The 18,453-nt window shown below is 43.7% G+C and overlaps 1 long non-coding RNA gene across 3 annotated transcripts in view; it reads right to left on the minus strand.

Moving 5' to 3' along the window:
- LOC128351465 (uncharacterized) overlaps positions 1–18,453 on the minus strand; it is a 101,597-nt gene that overhangs the window by 26,796 nt on the left and 56,348 nt on the right. The gene's annotated exons all lie outside the window — the stretch shown is intronic.

Raw genomic sequence — 18,453 nt, forward strand, 5'->3', positions numbered from 1 at the left:
TCCCAGAAATGCATGTGTGCAGTACCTTACTGGGGCTTCGGAGGCAGGGCACCACATGGTGGTACTTCCCTTCACCCAACCCCCAGAGCTGCCAGGTGAGGCGTGGGCGGAGAGCAGGAGAGCTGCCACCCGTCTGCATTGCTGATTCGCATGCCCAGAGCCCTGGCTGTGATCGTCTGCGGGGAGGTAAGCACTTTCGGGCTTCCTCCCCAGAAAAGAGGGTAAGCCTTCTCACACGATCATGAGAAGAGCTTCCTTATATCTGAGACAATGGGCCAGTTCAGATGATACTTTTAAACTCACAATTAGTACATCAGTGTTTTTTTTTAAATCCACGTGGAAAGCAAATGCAGACAAACAGACCCAATGTGGGTAGACTGAGTTTTTAAAAAAATGCACCAAAAGGAAGCCCCGCCTACAAAACTGGATACTCCTATCCTCGGCTCTGTTGTGTTTACAATTTAAGCTCAATTTGGGGGTGGGGGGTGGGGAGAACACCACTTAGCATGATCATCTAACCACGTGAAAGTGACTACCCACGTTTTAAATCCTACATTATATCTAGTATTTAAATAGGGGTAGAGACTGTATGTTTTAAAATTCAGATTATCATTTGCACACGTGTAGAGAAATCTAATTACATGTTAAAAATATCGCCTGAACAGGCCCACTGTCAATTTACAATCATGGTTTGAAAATCTGAAGCTATATCAACTTGCCAACCATGGTTGGCAAGGAGTTGCCAAACCAGGATATCAAATCACAGTAAAGGCCCATTCACACATCATATTCAGGACTCGTACAATGAGTGTACAATGTACAAAGAAACATTGTGTTGAACTCAGGTACAGAAGCACACTTCGTAGCTGTACTATTCATTCAATCATTCAATTTATATACTACCCTTCCAAAAGTGGCTCATTAAAAACACCATGAGGCTCTCCACACGAGCAGTGTGAAGAGCCTAAAGGGTATTTTCGGGGAGAGCGGGTTTCACACGCTCTCCCCACAGACGATCGCTCAGTTGTCCGTGGGCAGCCAAATCGGCCACCCAGACATTTACCAGGTCGGTCACAGCGCCAGTGCAAGCGGTGGGGTTTGTGGGCCCTCTGGCCCCTGGAAGTCCCTGAAAGCACTGCGCAAGTGCACAGTGCCTTCTAGGGAGCCTCCTGACACTAAGAGGCTTGTTGTAGCCTCTCCGTCGGCAGGGGACTACTAATGAGTCAGTGCCGCAACGACACACAATCCCTTAATCCACTTGTTGGGTGGCCTCACACCTGAAACCCAGGTTAAGAGGTGGGCTACCCAGGAGGGTTTGCCACCGTGCCACCACAGGGAGCTGCACAGCTCCTGTTGGTTCACACACACGGCTGTAATCGGGCTGGGCTTCCCTAGCCCGATTTTAGCCGTGCGTGAGAATAGCCTCCATGTGTTTGAAGGGCCTGTATCCGGGTTCACTTTTAAAATAAACACAGGTACAGCCATTCAAACAAACATGTGTGCAGGTGTACACATATGTACACACATACAGCATAATGTCTGAATCCGGCTTATGAATCTGGCTCACCAGCTACAGTTTGTGCCACTGTGATTTGCAGTTATGCCCATACTCACAACCTCTTGATAAACCACAGCAAAGGTTTTTTCTCCACCTAAGAGGCTGCTAAACCATGCAGAGTGAGCTTCTGAAGCTAACTGCTGAGGCAATGGAAGACAAAAGGCCATTGTGACTGGGGGAGTTGTAGTCCAACAACATCTGGGGACCCGAAGCTGCGAACCCCTGAATTAACTGATCCCTAACCTTGGCTGAAAATAGAGTCATCCTCATGAGAGCAAGAGACATCCCATGTAGGTTAGCAGACTGCAGTTGGACTTGCAAGTCTGGACCCCGCCCTTTGGGTTTTTTGTTGAAGGTACTTGCATTTGCCTGAGGTTTTGGGAGGGGTACTCTACCCATCAAAGTTCGGAAAACACAGCAACAACCCTAGGAGCAGGTTTCTACCACCTCATTCTGGTGCATATGCAGATCAGGCCAAAATATATCTGCAAACCAGATTCCACAGATCTTGATCTCTCTCCTCCTTTCTCAGTCAGACAAACATGTTGTACTTATTCCTTGGAAAGATACACGGATAAAGTTCCTTGTTATTAAGATTTCATCATCCTTTGAAAATGTCTTTAAGAATAATTATTTCCCTCTGATTGTCCATTACAGAAAACATCCAAAATCAACAATTATAATACCTCTTCCAGTTTGGGCATATTACAGCAATTCAAGTGAACATTCTTCCTAGATTTCTCTTCCTATTTAACAACAGACTATTATGGCACTTATTTACCAGACCAACTCCAAGCCTCTTGGAACTGTATGATTAATAGGTTCATAGTGGGATGGGAAGCAAGAATAGTGCATAAAATGTTGCAAGAAAAGATAGGAAAAAGTGGAAAGTTAGGACTTTCTAATGTAATTGCCTAAACCAGAATTTCTTTATTAACAACCATGACCCTGAAGGACATCAAGTGGAACAGATGGCACCTGGTAGAACGCAGTAAGAAATTCATTCTGATAAAATATTAACTTGGGTTGCAGGCAAAGAACAGGCAATAATAAGGTATGGGATCAGCTTCATACCTGTTTGTTATCCAAGCTATAATATTCTGTTCCAAATTTAACAAACAAGGACATTTGGGTGATTTCTCCTTTTGGAAGAGAAAAGAGCCCTATTCAGACATTATATTGTACATGCGTTCAGGTGTCCGCAAATGTTTATGTTTTTGTATGAATGACTAGCTGCATTCTTTAAAAAGTGAACCTACGTACAGGCTCCCAGAAATGCAGGATACAGATAGGAAGTATAGTACTCTACAAGCATTCAACGTAACATATGAATAATTGTATGCACAGATCTGTACATGTGTACACTGTACACAGATTACACATGTGTTGAACCTAACATGTGAGTAGGGCTATAGCCTTTCAGGTATCTGTGATTCCTTTCTAAGGAATAATTTGATAATTAATAATAATGTATGTATTGAGATAAATCTTAGATCACCACTTATCAATTCTTGCCAATTAGGCATTTCTTCAATGAATTTGGCAGACAAGTAGAGATTTCCAGAAAACCGACATTATTTCAACAACTTCATAATGATTATCAAGGGACGTTTGAGGGGGGGGAAATATTGTTTAATAATGCAAAGAGTAACCAATAATCCACTAATCAAATGCAGAGATTTATAGGCTCAGGATTCAGACTTACAGATGGGGCTGTAGCTCAGTAGTAGAGCATCTGCTTTGCATACAGAAGGTCCCTGGCTTCTCCAGGTAGGGCTGGGAAAGATTATTGCCTGAAATTTGGAGAGCCACTGCCAATCAATACTGAGCTAGATCAACTAATGGTCTGATTATACAGCATCTTGTGTTCCTAAGCAATCAGTTTACAGTCCTCAATTGCTGCAGATATGCAAGAGAATTTCTAAAAAGTTTGGCTTAGAAGGTATTTAACACTTGTAAGATTGGGGCAGATGTTCATGTAAATATTAATATGCCATGTTAAGAAGTGAGGCATGTGGAGTGCTGGCTGCTATTCATTATGGCAGGTAGTATATTATAAAAATCCTATTTTTTAGTAAAAGGCTCAGATTACATGAATGGGGTAACTTCTGCCAATGAACCCTGTGGTTATGCTGCTAAGATGTCTGAAAGGTTTGGTGGAAATACATCGATACAGACCTGGCCTCGAATATTAACTATTGCTAGAAAAGAATGATCAAGTAAAGAGAAGACTTCTCTCAGTCCTGCGGATATAGAAGTGCTATTAAAATTATGGTCTATCATGGAACTGTAAAAACAGACTTATCTAGTAAATTTGCAACAAGGGAAAAACTCATTAATAATGTTCAGAGGAAATGGAAACTGTTTGTTATGTACCGGAATCAATTTGTTAGATAGCAAATCACCTTTGTGAAATCCCCACCCCCCTGCTGTTACAACCTATGTATTATGTTACACAGCGGAAGCTGAAATGATATATTTCATTTTAAATACAACATTAAAAAAAGAAACTCAGTGTGACAACAGCAGCAAAATCTTAAAACTCATAGGACTGCTTAATACGTGAGGATAATTCCACACAGATAATTTGTGCATAGGAAATCACAGACAGCATCACACATGATGAACACACATGCAAATGGACATATACAAATGTTCATGGTCCATTTAGCATCCTCTGGCTGCATTGGTCTATTATTGCCTGGCTCAGATGCCCCACTTAAATTTCCAGGTGCCGCCATCATTACCACCACCACCACCACCACCACCATAAAGTCTCAAAGCAGTTTATGTAAATAATTAACAAGATTTTAAAGACGTCTTTTAATGCGTAAGTAAGAAAATGAAATAAAACCGAGATCTTACAAACTAGAGCAAACATGTTTCAATGCTAAAACATCATAGTCAATGCTCTGTCTCAAACAACTGGAAACTCTTGAGTTTAAATATTGAAACTAAATAAGCAATCCAAGAACAGGGGAGAGTGGAGAGGCAACTCTACAGAACACATTTTAACCCTTTTTATAGACCAATAAATTTCATTGCCACCTTGATTTCTTCCCTAGCATTAATAGTTGGTTGCAGCTGTTCAGTATACATGACCTCTTTGATCTTTTGCTTAACTGTATTTCCTTCCATTGCCAAAATAAACATTTTTGTTTGCACAACTCCTCCGATACGTTTTTCCTTCATATGCTTTGCACAGGATTTCAAACTATTTGTATCATGTTGCAGGTCTGCCAAATGCCCTTTATACCTTTTTAACAGGGGTCTTCCTGTCTCTCCCATGTAAAATTCTTCACATTTAATTAATTGTTTTAATTAAAACAATTACAATAATTCAAAAACATTCAAAATGATTAAAACAACTCAAACAGCTTGGAACCAAAAGCCTGATTCAACAGGAATGCCTTCAACATTTTGGGTTTGCGGTTTTTTTAATGTGTCAGAGATGTTGAGGCTCTGAGTCCAGCCCCGAGCACATGCCAAAAGACCAGGAGCGGTTATAGAAGACCACCACATCAAGACTGCCCTGGTGTGCCAACTGCAGGTGGATCTTTGTGGAGACCATGCCAAGACAAGCTGGCACCCGGAATTGCTGAACCCTGCCTTAGGAGCCTGTAGTGAGCCCAAGAAAGAGGGCCCCCTTCAGGCAGCACTAAATGACATTTTGGTCTGGGGCCTCTCCTCACACAGCCATTGAATATCAGTTGCAGGGGAGAAACCGCAGAAGAGGGCTATCTGGCTGCCTTTCCTGCTGCTTCTAAGCTTCCCAGAGGCATGCTGGACTAGATGGGCCTTTGGTCTACTCCAGTCAGGTTCTTCTTACGCTTGTTTGTACATCTGTGTACATGCACCCTATTCACCCTCGGTCCAGTTCTATAAGCCAGGAATTTGGACTCTGAGAAGATAAACTTAATGGCAAGCCATTGTGTCTGGGGATGATGGCAATTGTAGTACAACAACAACTGGGGAGCCAATAACTTACAATCCCTGCTTTACGGCCAAATCCATCCACCCTGTTCTGCTCACAGGCTGAAGGGAATCAAGCAAGAGGCCGCTTGCTTCTCTTCAGCCTTTGTGGGTTTGTGCCTCTTGAGCACTGCTCTAATGGTCACTGGGTACCTGATGGGAACACACATATGTAGCCAGTGTTTCCTCTAACAGGGATTCCCAGGTGTTGTTTGTTGACTAAAACTTCCAGAATCCCCAGCTGCAATGGCCATTGCTTGGGGATTATGGGAGTTGGAGTCAACAACATCTGGGAATCCCTGTTAGAGGGAACACTGTATGTAGCCCCCCAGAATTTCTGAAGAATTTGCAGGTGGCAATTTTTTATTTTTAGAAAAGGCCTCACAATTTCCCTGCCTATCTAGCCCACTCCCACACCCACACCTGGCATGCAAGAGACCCCTCCTGGCTCATTTCTCTCTACCTATCTTTTCCCCACTTGGCACATCCACATGCAGGCCACTCTGTTTGAAAATAGGGGAAATGATACGTGAGTCACATATAATGGCAGGCACATTTTCTATACAAATATCGCTGCTGTGTAGAAAAATAGTTAAGGTGTGAGGTGGCCCCAAGGGACCTCTAAATGAGTACGAATTCTGTTCCCTTGGAGACTAAGCTTCTTTCTTGCAAACCCCTGAATACACTGCTTCAAAATTGTTCAACATCAAAAGCCCTCAACCAGAGCACCTGTGTGTCTGTGCCTCTGTGTGTGATATTAAGGACTCCGAGTACCCAGTTCTTCAGGTCTGTTTTGGGATGGACATTATCTTCTGTTGTACAAAGCTGAGACCACACAATACCTTGTTCAATAGGTAGCCAAAGCCATGAAACAGGCTACAGAAGCAGCTTCAGGCGGATGGGGGCTAGTTTGTTTTTTAAATCTCTTATCTACACTATACAAAATCTATCGGCACACATGTTTGGTCAGAGAAGGCCCCAACTTTTAAGGGAAGCTACAGAAAGCAAGCAAGTGTGTGTGTGTGTGTACAATTTTCTATTCATACATGTCGAGATTATAAAATCTAACTGGAATATGTTGCATGAAATCCAGGATAGGGGTCGTTAATATGTTTGCTCCGTGCTTTCTCTCTAAATCAACAACATCTGTCAAGATTCCTTTCAAAATACAACAATTATCTTAATGGTGCATTTGTTCGAAGTTCAGTCAGCACCTGAAAAGTGTGTTTGTGTGACGGGGGGGCTATGCTGCACTTGACAAAAATATATTTAAACCACTTCTGACTGATGACAAGGGTGGGGGTAGAGAGAGAAAAGACACATGATTTCTAGATATAAGATATCATTTTGAACGTATGACTGGATTCTTTGTTACTTGCAAGATCTGATCATTCCCAGTTCCTTGTTTTCCACAATGCTCCTTGATTGTATAAGACAATCATTTGCAGATGCTGGATTGGACGATATTATTCCCCTGATTCCACCCACAGATAGAGGGAAGACAGCAAGTGCTTGCTGTCCCCGCCCACTTAGTATGCTAGCCCCACCTCCACCTGCCACATGAATGTCCCAAGATAGTCCATGTCCGTAAAATCCAATAACCATGCGCCATATTCAGATGTTAGTCTCTGCATGGGCATATGAGGCTGAAAGAGGTGGCTGGGCAAATGCATGCTCACTTCTTCCACCCCAGGGATTGCCTAGCTTTGGTCCCCAGGTATTACCCCTTCTAAGACGCCTTCTGAAGTGGTGATTTTCTTATATATAATGAGCAGAGGGAGAGCAAGTGGCCCTATCCATCCCCAGCACAGCATCCCTCCAGTGGCTGAGGCTGCTGGTATCCGCCTTATGTTTCTTTTTAGATTGTGAGCCCTTTGGGGGCAGGGGACCATCTTATTTATGTATTGTTTATTTTTCTTTGTAAACCACATTGATAACTTTAGTTGATGAGCGGTATATAAATATTGGTCGTTGTCGTAGTATTGTTGGGCTACAACTCCCATCATCCACAGCCACAAAGGCCTTTGCCATTGTGGCTGTGGACGATATGAGCTGTAGTCCAGTGTCCAAGGACCCAAGATTGGAAACCACTGTTCCACCCAATGGGCTGCTCAGGGGAGAGGCATCAACTATTCAGGCCCACCTCAAGCTGCAACTTTTAAAAAACAACATTTTATTGTAGTTTTGCCTTTTTAAAGAAAAATAATTCACATTGTTTAACAACTTTCTCTCCCTCCCCAAACTCTTAACAGATATAAGAAACTTGCATGAGCATCTATAGGACTTTTTCCGGGGTGTGTGTGTGTGTGTGTGTGTGTGTGTGTGTGTGTAAAAGCTGCAATCCTATACCAATTTATCTGCGAGTAAACACAACTGAATTCAATGAGACTGGCTCAATCTGGGGGGCAGGGAGTGGCCTCCCCTTGCCCACCCCCCTCCAGATGCCCATGGAAACTTGCATTAGTGACAACAATCAGTACAGGTGTGATTGGTACAAAATTGCCCAAGAGTGACATACACTATTGTTCCCCAGGCAGATAAACAAACAAGCATTTCACCTCATCTAGCACCGTAGCTTTGAAATCCCAGCCAAGTTACGTAGGTCGCCTGTTAGGGATGTGCGCAAAACAACATTTGCATTCCATTCCAAGCTTGGAATGGAACACAAATGCCTGGAACGTTCTGTCAGAACAACTGGGTGAGCCAATTGTTCTGACAGAACAACCCAGTTCCAAGTCGGAACATTCCAAGTGTCATTTCGGACTCCAAAATGGTGCTCTTCTGGCCTCTGCGCATTCATGGCAGCCATTTGAGTGGTGGTGCTGACTAGGCAAATGGATGCCGCACATGCACAGAAGAGCACCATTTTGGAATCCAAAATGGTGCTCGGAATGATCGAAATTTTCCGGCTCGGAATGGAGTCGTTCCATTCTGAGCTCAAAACCAGCCCTGCTATTGAAGAGTATTCTGTTCTGAGCTTGGAACACTCAAAATGGCTCATTTTGAGGTGGAACGTTCCAAGCCTGGAACATTTTGCACATACCTGTTACCTATTTGTTTTAGGAGAAGCAGGGGTGTAACTATAATAGGGCAAGGGGAGACAGTTGTCTGGGGGCCCACTGCCTTGGGGGGCTCCCCAGAGGCAAGTCACATGAGTGACTCCCCCAGCCGCACACCCACCTGGGCTTCCTTCAGTTGTATTCATCCTCCGAAATTGATGTGAGTGTTAAGACCTGGAGCTACCAGAACAGCATGCCTTTCTCTAGTACCATTAAATGACTTGCATCGTCCACAGTTTACAAAACCTTTTAAAAAATAATTTAGCATGCTATTCTATTGTAGCACATAGGAGACATCCATCCATCCATCCATCCATCCATCCATCTATAAATTTTACGATGCTTTTTGTTACCACTATTCAGCCTCATTTAAGATTTCTTGACTTCATGAGCTGAGCTTCAGTGGGGTGGTGGGATTTTAAAATCTCGCCTCTGGGCCCACTGCAACCTTGCTACACCCCTGAGGAGAAGATTAAAAAAAGAGAAGCCAGCCATAACATCTAAAATCCAAATCCTAAAAACAAAAATAAATAAGGCGGCAGATAATTAAGAGGACAGAATGCACAGCAGCAACACACAGATAAATAAGAACACAAGAACAGCCCTGCCAGATCAGGCCCAAGGCCGACCTAGCCCAGCACCCTGTTTCCCAGTGCCATCAGATGCTTCTGGGAAGCCCACAAGCAGGAGCAGAGGGCATTCCGCCTCTCCTGCTGCTGCTGCCCTGCACGTGGTATTCGCAGGCATCCTGCCTCTGTGCCTGGATGTAGCCCACAGCCATCAAGACGAGTAGCCATTGAGAAACCTGACCTGCATGGATTTGTCTAAGCCCCTTTGAAGGGCCTGTTCTGAGCTCTGAATGAAACGACTCCATTCCGAGCCGGAACATTCTGATCATTCCGAGCACCATGGAGCAGAGGGCATCGCCAGAGGCAAGCAGCGGGTCTGCCCCACCAGACAGGGAACAGGCTCCTTCTCAAATTTGGAGGCTGGCTTCTACTCACAGGAACGTTGTTATGGCCTGTTGTTGCAAAGCGTGTGGAGATAGCTTCAACAAGGCTTTACAATGAATTTGTACAAATTCCTGTACAACATCTCTGACTTGTTTTTTGTTTGTTTGTTTAAAGAATCTTATTAAATTTTATTATTTTATTTATTTTTATTTATTTGCATATTTTTATACCACCCAAAACTTACGTCTCTGGGCAGTTTACAACAGGTAAAAACACTAAAACATTAGCTTAAAAAAAATTAAAACACAACAATTTAATTTTTTTTTAAACAATGCTCTAAAACAACATTAAAAACAAAACAGTATCAGTTTAAAAGCCTAGATGAACAGATGCGTCTGCCTTTTATTAAAAAGGCATACAGAGAAAATCCAACAGAACTCCAACCGACTACATAGATCAATTGAAAAACAAACTTTGAATTATTTGCCCACTTGACCAAAATAACCAGAGAGACCTTACAATGGTACACTTCATATTAGAGAAAACAATGAATAGGGATGTACATCACCACTAAATTTATTCCAAAAAGACACAAAAGGTGACTATTTCTTAATAAAGTAAAACTTATATACCTGATTTTCTCTTTATATAATAAATTTTGTCATCAGTTATATCGCATATCCTAAAAAACCAAGGAGACAAAGCAGGATTTTTAAAAAAATGTACATTTTGACATAGAGCAGGTTAAGAACCCATGGGCAGTGAACTATGCACTCATCTGGAGGCGGATGCTAGTACAGAGTCACGGATTGTGGTACGTCATCGACTGTATGGTCAGGACTCTGTGTATGTACGTCAATGACTCTATGGAAATGGGTATTCAGACACTGAAGCAGATGGACAGGCTGCTTGCACAGCTCACGTATCAGCAAACACACAGACACTTCCATAGCTATAAGATTACTTTCACTGTGAACAATATAGCATCTGTGCAAGGAATTTACTGACTCGATTTTCACATTTTCCTTTCTAAGTTTGAAAAGCTTAATACATCACAGTCAACAAGCCATCAATGCTTTTGATTACAATCTCAGTTGGTCATTAAAATTCTGGCACAGAAAATTCCTTTCAGGCCCTGAGCTTGGCAAGGCTACGCCCAGAGCAGAAACGGATTGTTAATTCTAAAATCACAGAACCTAAGGGTATTTTGGCAGAAAGAATGGCAGAAACAATTCCCAGGATTTTAGGCCAATATTCAGCAAAAGAGCTGTGTCCATCTACAGTCGCCCAGATTTCCCCATCCCAACATTCAGATGTTCTGCATAAATTCATCCAACAAATGTACATTTTTAAAAGTTGCCTATCGCCAACTCTAATCCAGGGACCATAAGCCTGGTCAGGCTGAGCACCAGTTTGGAAGACTACTTTGGCATCGTGGTCTATAGTCAGTTATTGCACATCTACCGTGACTGTCCATCAGACTGGATCTGGAGAAAGAGCTCATCAAATGGGGAAAACAATTCTAGGTTGTACCATTTCGAAATGCAGAGCTAGGACTTTGTACGACTGAAGGTTTTCCATGAGAAAACACCTGCAAAAATGTGAAAAGTCCTGCTGGATCAGAGCACAAGCCTATCTATCAAGCATCCTGTTTCCTGCAGAGGCCAATCAGATCCCTCTGGAAAGCCCATAAAGCAGGGCATGAAGGCAGAAAGCCCTCTCTCACTGTGGTCCCCCTGAAACTGGTATATAAAAAGTTCATTGCCCCTAAATGTTGGGGTTCTTAATGTTGCCAGCATCATGAATTATAAGCTCTTATGGGAGATAAGACCCGTTTAAATAAATTAAAATTAAAATTAAATTAAATTAAATTACTTACTACATTTATATCCTGCTCTTCCGCCATGGAGCCCAGAGCAGTGTACATAGTTATGTTTATCCTCACCCTGTGAGGTAGGTTAGGCTGAGAGATAAGTGACTGGCTCAGAGTCACCCAGTGAGTTTTATGGCTGAACAGGGATCGGAACTCAGTCTCCCCACTCTAACCACGACACCACATTGCGCTGAATTTCTAAACCTACCTGAAAGTCAGAGTAAGGTGGTAGAATTCCAGACCATTCCCTTCAGATTGTAGCTGAAGGGATCATAGTTAAAATACTCCCACATGCAGTTTAAATGGGGAGAGATATAACTTTTTCTTCTTTTTAAAGTTTTTACTTTTTAAACCAGCACTTCAGTAACCAAAGCACACTTCTTTCCCCCTCTGAATTAAAATTGGTGGCACTCTTAACTTTTATGCCCAGTTCCCCCAGCCCCCTTTTGGAATCAGTAAAAGAGTCAGAACTACTCATCCATAGCCGAGACCATCCCTCTGTGTGTCTACATGAGCTGTGAGAAGAAGGCATGGCCAGAGCATGCAGAGACCAACAGACAACCTCCTCTAAGGACAGAGAATCCTGCAGTGCTCCTGCATCAAAAGTGACTGACTGAGCCAATCACATCCAGTGCAGAGACAGGAGGAGAGGCCAGAGCAATAAATCTGAAGCAGCCTTTTCAGTAGGCCAATTCTTTAGGCTCACGGAAGCCGTTAATGATTTTATTAAATTTATTTCTCATGGCACATGAGCAATAATCTCACAGCACTCTCAGGTACCTGCCATACAGAGTGGGAATGGCTGTTTTGTAACAGTTCCCTTCTCTCAGGTGTTTGGTCATTTACATTCAAAGACAGCGATTCTCTTTTTAATAATAGCCTGTAACCACCTACAAGTGTGGCTGTGTGTGTGCACGCGCATAAGAGCATGATCAAGTCACATTTTTATTCTGACAACAGTTCTCTATGGAAAGTTGGGCTGACAGAGTGATTGTCCAAGGACACGTCAAGGTGGTTCAGGCACAATGCCAAGCCGTACTTTAGCTGGACACGAACAAATTATTAGGAGCTTTGGTCTTGCACGCTCACGCTCCTTCTTCCCCCCTTTGCAAGTGGCAATTCCTTGCCTATCCTGGTTTGATACAAACTGCAGTCTTCAGTTTCTTCCAAATGCAGAAAACATTAACAAATCAGTATATCAAACTAGGATCCTGATTTCTAACTGTTGAACAAACCACAGTTTCCCATATTTGGATAGAATGGGAAACTGTGATTTGCATATAACCAGAAACAGAGGCTGTAAATCTCTTCCCTCCTTTGTGGAGAAACGAGCATGCAAGCCCAAGTCTTGTGTATGTACTGTAACACAAAATATTGTTTGTTCATGTATGGATTTATACTCCACTATATGGGAAAGCTTCTAAGTGGGTCTAACGATAAACACACATACACAAACCAAACAAAAAACAAGAAAATTATTTTAAAACACAAAACATTAAAACAAAGCAAACTAGCAGCTAAAAACAATATGTTAAAAAAAAAAACCCAGCCAATTACTCATAGGAACATAGGAAGCTGCCTTATACTGAGTCAGACCATAGGCCCATCTAGATCAGGACTCTCTACACTGATTGGCAGAAGCACTCCAAAGTTTCAACCAGGAGACTCTTCCAGGCCTACCTGGAGACACCAGGGATTGAACCTGGGACCTTCTACATGAAAGCATATGCTCTACCACTAAGCTATGGCCCCATCCCCTAAGATAAATCTCTTACAGCATCCAAATGTCTCCCATCCAAATGAAAACCAAGGCAGGCCCTGCTTAGCAAAGAGGACAATTTGTGCTTGCCGCCACAAGACCAGCTCTATTCACTCTCAAGAGGGAAAACACACACACCAAAAAGGTGATCAAATTCCAATAAAAACCTCAGACAACAGGACAGAATTTGCCCGGCATTGAAAAGATAGGAATATAGGAAGCTGCCATATACTGAGTCAGACCATAGGTCCATCTAGCTCAGTATCGTCCTCACAGACTAGCAGAGGCTTCTCCAAGGTTGCAGGCTGGTCTTTCTCAGCCCAATCTTGGAAAAGCCAGGCAGGGAACTTGGAACCTTCTGCTCTTCCCAGAGTGGCCCCATCTCCTGAGGGGAATACCTTACAGTGCTCACATTTCTAGTCTCCCATTCAAATGCAACCAGGGCAGGCCCTGCTTAGCTAAGCAGACAAGTCATGCTTGCTGCCACAAGACCAGCTCTCCTCTCCAAGATAATGTGAAGCCTCCAGGTGCATGTGCCGGGGGAGGGAGTTCCATAATTTGGGTATCACCACTGAAGAAGCCCTCTTTCCTTTTCCCACCTGGCAAACTTTGGGTTCCAGGGCAGCCAGTGTCACGACTCGCAGTCGGACCTCTCCATCCACTCTGGACAAGACCACGGCCATGGAGGGAGACTGGGTGCAGAACACTGAATTACAGCCCCATCTGGAAGGCCCGGGACCTTCAAAGACCACCAAGGACCCCATGTTTCAAGCAGGAATGTGCATGAGATGGATCAGCAGCCACAGGCGGGGATTGGTTCCTTTAAAAAAGAGGAATGCAGGTGCTTACCTCGGCTGCCCCACCACTCACCCCGAACCAGCGCTGGCATGCAAAAGACCACACACAGTTACTTCCTCGTTCCAGTAGCCTGCGTGCGGCACATGTGCGGCGGCCATGTGTGTGCCGATTCCGTGTGCAAGCTGCTTGGAAGAAGGAAGCAGCCACACATGGTCTTTTGCCTGCTGGTGGTGGAGGAGCAGGGAAGCACCTGCATTCCTCCATGTTAAAAGGACCCGCTCCCCGCCCCACTTGAGCAGCTTGGATGCGCCTGCCCGAAACGGTTCGGTGCTTCCATCCTGCGGCATCCAACCGGTTCAGGCACTTCCCGACTTTCAAGACTCCGCCCAGCCCTCCTTCATAAGGCCAGCGAATCACAAGGGAAACAGAGCCACCACCGCCTCCTCAGAGCCAGAGACGAAGGCAGCAGAGGTCCATTTCAACTGCTTGCAGCCTTGCTCTGAGGGCGGAGTGACCTTCCATCAAACCAGGGCTGCACTGAGAAACCCTGCAGTCACGCCGGGTCTTTGCTGGAGCAACAGCTCATAGGGAGCCCTCTGTGGGTCTGCTTCTCTAGCATGCCCTCTGGTTTCCAGCCCCGAACCGTTTGACCTCGACCAGCTTGCTCTGCTTTCCCTAGCCCTCTGTGCCCATTTGCTCACTGGCTTGACCCTGATCTGCTTAGCCCGCTGTATCCGCTGACCTCTGGTGTGATCAAGGACTGTCTTTACCATGCACCCCTATATGACCCTGTGCCACCTTCTTCCAAGGAGTTCCCAAGCTGGACCACAGCACCCAGATTCCAGGGCCTGTGACAATGGATGGGCTTGTTCATACGGGAGCAAGACACCCTGGTTTTGTGTTATATCCGAAGTGAGTCTGTGAGAATTGGGGGCGGGGGCAATTTTGCACCTGGGTTTCCCATTCGCAAGGTCAATATTCTATCCCCTTCTATCACCACAAGATTTCATACCAATAGGAAATTGCAACAGTCACATTAAAAGGTACTCCTCTTCCCGCTCCAACTGTGAGGGATATAATTAGAGTCTCTTCCTTCTAGAGAGGGATATAATTAGGGACAGTCTCTTCCTTCTAATCATCACTTAAACCTAACTTGCTGTTCCATTCCATTTCACCAAAAAAGCCCACCCAGGAACAGGCCATCTACCTCCTCTGCGTGGATTAATAGAGCACCCACTTGCTATTATTTAAGGCAGCCCATAATGATGACACTGGGGGATAGGGCTGATCAGATCCCAACGCGTCTCACGGAGTTTGCACAGAAAGACAGAGCAGCATAAATGTAAACTGAAACTCCCTTTGCAGAAATTCATTCCGAACTAAACCTTTAAAAATTAGAAAGCAACTGGGTTCTGCCTGGAGTAGACAGGAAAGGTAAGTATTTTTCTCACATAATTGCCCTCAAATACAAACAAGAAGTTTGCAAGAAAATCTAGCTGCTCTTCTTTCCTGCCAATGAAAGAAAATAAATATAACTCCACTGAGCTCCTCTGCTCGTAGTATTTCACTAGAGTCTCTCTCTCTCTCTCTCTCTCTCTCTCTCTCTCTCTCTCTCTCTCACACACACACACACACACACACACACACAAAGCCCTGCTATATCAGACCAAGGTCTATTAAGTTCAACTTCCTACTTCCCACAGTGGCCAATCAGATGCCTTTGGGCAGTCCATAACCAGGGCTTGAAGCCAACAACTTCTTTTGCTCTTGTTTCCCAGCAACCAATATTTTGCAGCATACAACCTCTGAACATAAAACATTCCATTTAGCCATCGTGGTTATGACTAAAGCCGTGAACTAGCTCGTTTAGACAACATGTGGAACGTCGATTAAGATCTAGTCCCATGCGACATCCCCAAGCCTTGGAAACACACGTTTCCTCTTTCCATGCCTACAGGCACCTGTTTCTAGTCTAGGTTCAAATAAACCAAGATGGTTGGGGTTTTTAAACATCTTTTAAAAAATTAAATACATTAGAACACAAAAAGGAAAGCAATCAAAATCATTACATAAATATCCACAGACAAGCAGTATCAACAGAAAATCACAAAAAACAAGAACGCCCCAAAACAGAGAAAAAGGTTTACAGCTGTCTAAGAAAGAGCAAACATGCACAGTTCTGGATTCATTTTTTCCTCCCAGTGTTTAAACTCACACATATACATACGCACACATATCTATCCCAAGTACATAGCGATGTCCGAACCAACTGATCTTGGTTTATTCTAACCGACATACTTGAAATATATCTCAATCTGTAACCAGTTTGAAGTGAGTTGTAGATCATGGCTGATTTCCAATAAAGAGGTGAGAATAAACCAAGATCAGTTGGTTCATATGTCATGACCAATCTTGGTTTATATTAACCTAGATTGGAAATAGATGCTTGTGTGGTAAAGCACATGCTCCAGAAGCTCAAAGTCATTCCACAGAGCCAGGCTTTAACTAAGGTTCTGCATGACATCCATTGCTGGAACTATCCTCTATGAATATGTACAATCCAATACACACACAGCTAGGGGCTTATGCTATTGCCTAGGTATGTGGGACAAAATTCCCCCAACTACTGCAAATAGGTTCCAGTTCACAGGATTATTCTTTCTCTAAATGGAGCCTCCATATACAGGAGGAGTATCTCCCCTAGTATCAAATTGATGGGGACCAGTGTTCCCTCTAAAGCATGCACATGTGTACACACTCACAAGTTTTTTGATGTCTGTTCAATAAATTTTAGATCCCGCTCAGGTTGAGTCAGAAAGGCCCCACGCTGAATGCATATACATGCACACTGCCTTGATACTGCCACCCAGAACAAAACTCATTCCACAGAGATGAAAAAGATTAGAGAGAACACTGATGGGGACACGAGGGGATGACATTACCAGCAAGAAGCAAGATTCTTGCTGAAACCCAGCGTGGTGTAGTGGTTATAGAGTGCTGGACTAGGACCGGGGAGACAAGAGTTCAGAACTCCATTCAGCCATGATGCTTGCTGGGTGACTTTGGGCCAGTCACTTCTCTCTCAGCCTAACCTACTTCACAGGGTTGTTGTGAGGAGAAACGTAAGTATGTAGTACACCACTCTGGGCTCCTTGGAGGTAGAGTGGGATATAAAATGTAAAAATAATAATAATAATTAAAAGATCATGCCCTCTTGTGAGTTTCCAGAGTAATCTGGCTGGCCACTGCTGGAGACAGGCTGGTAGTCAAGAGATCAATCTTCACTTGACTAAGCCAAGCAATTTGTATGCTCCAAGTCCAAATGGGCAGATATCAAAGAATGTGCCCATTTTACTAATGAGAAAATGGGCTTGCAAAAGGGGGGGGGAGTATCCTGTTTCCTGGATGTTAATGCTCAACCGAAATTAATTAGTGAACAAAGGAGAGAAAATGTATACCAAGGACATTCTGAGAGCAAAGAAGCACTGGAAGAGAGATGTTAGCTAAGTCACCACAAGAGGTATTGCTACTTCTATCATTTTTTAAAGGTGTGTTAATCTTAACACACACACACTTGGGTTAAACAGGGTGAAAACCAGAGCCTAACTGGTAGACAGTAGGCAGTAATGGCCCTTTAAAAAAAATTATTTTTCATTTTCAAACTGCCCTAGATTTAACAACAAAAAATACACCATGCCGTACAGTAAGTCTTTGTTGGCAAATATGACACATGCCCAGTCCACAGTATGAGATTGTACCACTCTAGTGCACATTATAGTACATGCTATGGGTGTGGTTTTACCTCTGATGCCTGGGCTGAGAAGAAAGCAATGGTACAGAAGGGAGAAGCAAGTGGAGTCTAGGTCTCACTCGGTGGTTCTATTCAGAAGTAATGGCCAATCCAAAGTTCAGTTCTCATGAATAAGTTTTGCCCTGCTAACTGGGCTTATCGCCGCTAAATGAGCAAGAGACACCTTCTGAAGTGGTGATTCTCTTATATTTAGCAGGGGGAGAGCAACTGGCCTTATCCAACCCCAGCACAGCATCCTCCAGTGGCTGTTGCCGTATCTGCCGTATGCTTCTTTTTACATTGTGAGCCCTTTGGGGACAGGGGACCATCTTATTCATGCATTATTTATTTTGCTATGTAAACTGCTTTGAGAACTTTGGTTGAAGAATGGTATATAAATATTCATGGTAGTAGTAGTAGTAGTAGTAGTAGTATTTATTATTTATTTATTACATTTATATCCTGCTCTTCCTCCAAGGAGCCCAGAGCGGTGTTCTACATACTTAAGTTCCTCCTCACCGTGAAGTAGGTTAGACTGAGAGAGAAGTGACTGGCCCAGAGCTACCCAGCAAGTCTCATGGCTGAATGGGGATTTGAACTCGGGTCTCCCCGGTCCTAGTCCAGCACCCTAACCACTACACCACGCTGGCTAGTAGTAGCAGCTCCTCTTTTTGCAGGCTTCATCCCTCAC

The sequence above is a fragment of the Hemicordylus capensis genome, chromosome 3, assembly GCF_027244095.1.
Source record: "Hemicordylus capensis ecotype Gifberg chromosome 3, rHemCap1.1.pri, whole genome shotgun sequence".
In the NCBI taxonomy this organism is placed as follows: domain Eukaryota; kingdom Metazoa; phylum Chordata; class Lepidosauria; order Squamata; family Cordylidae; genus Hemicordylus; species Hemicordylus capensis.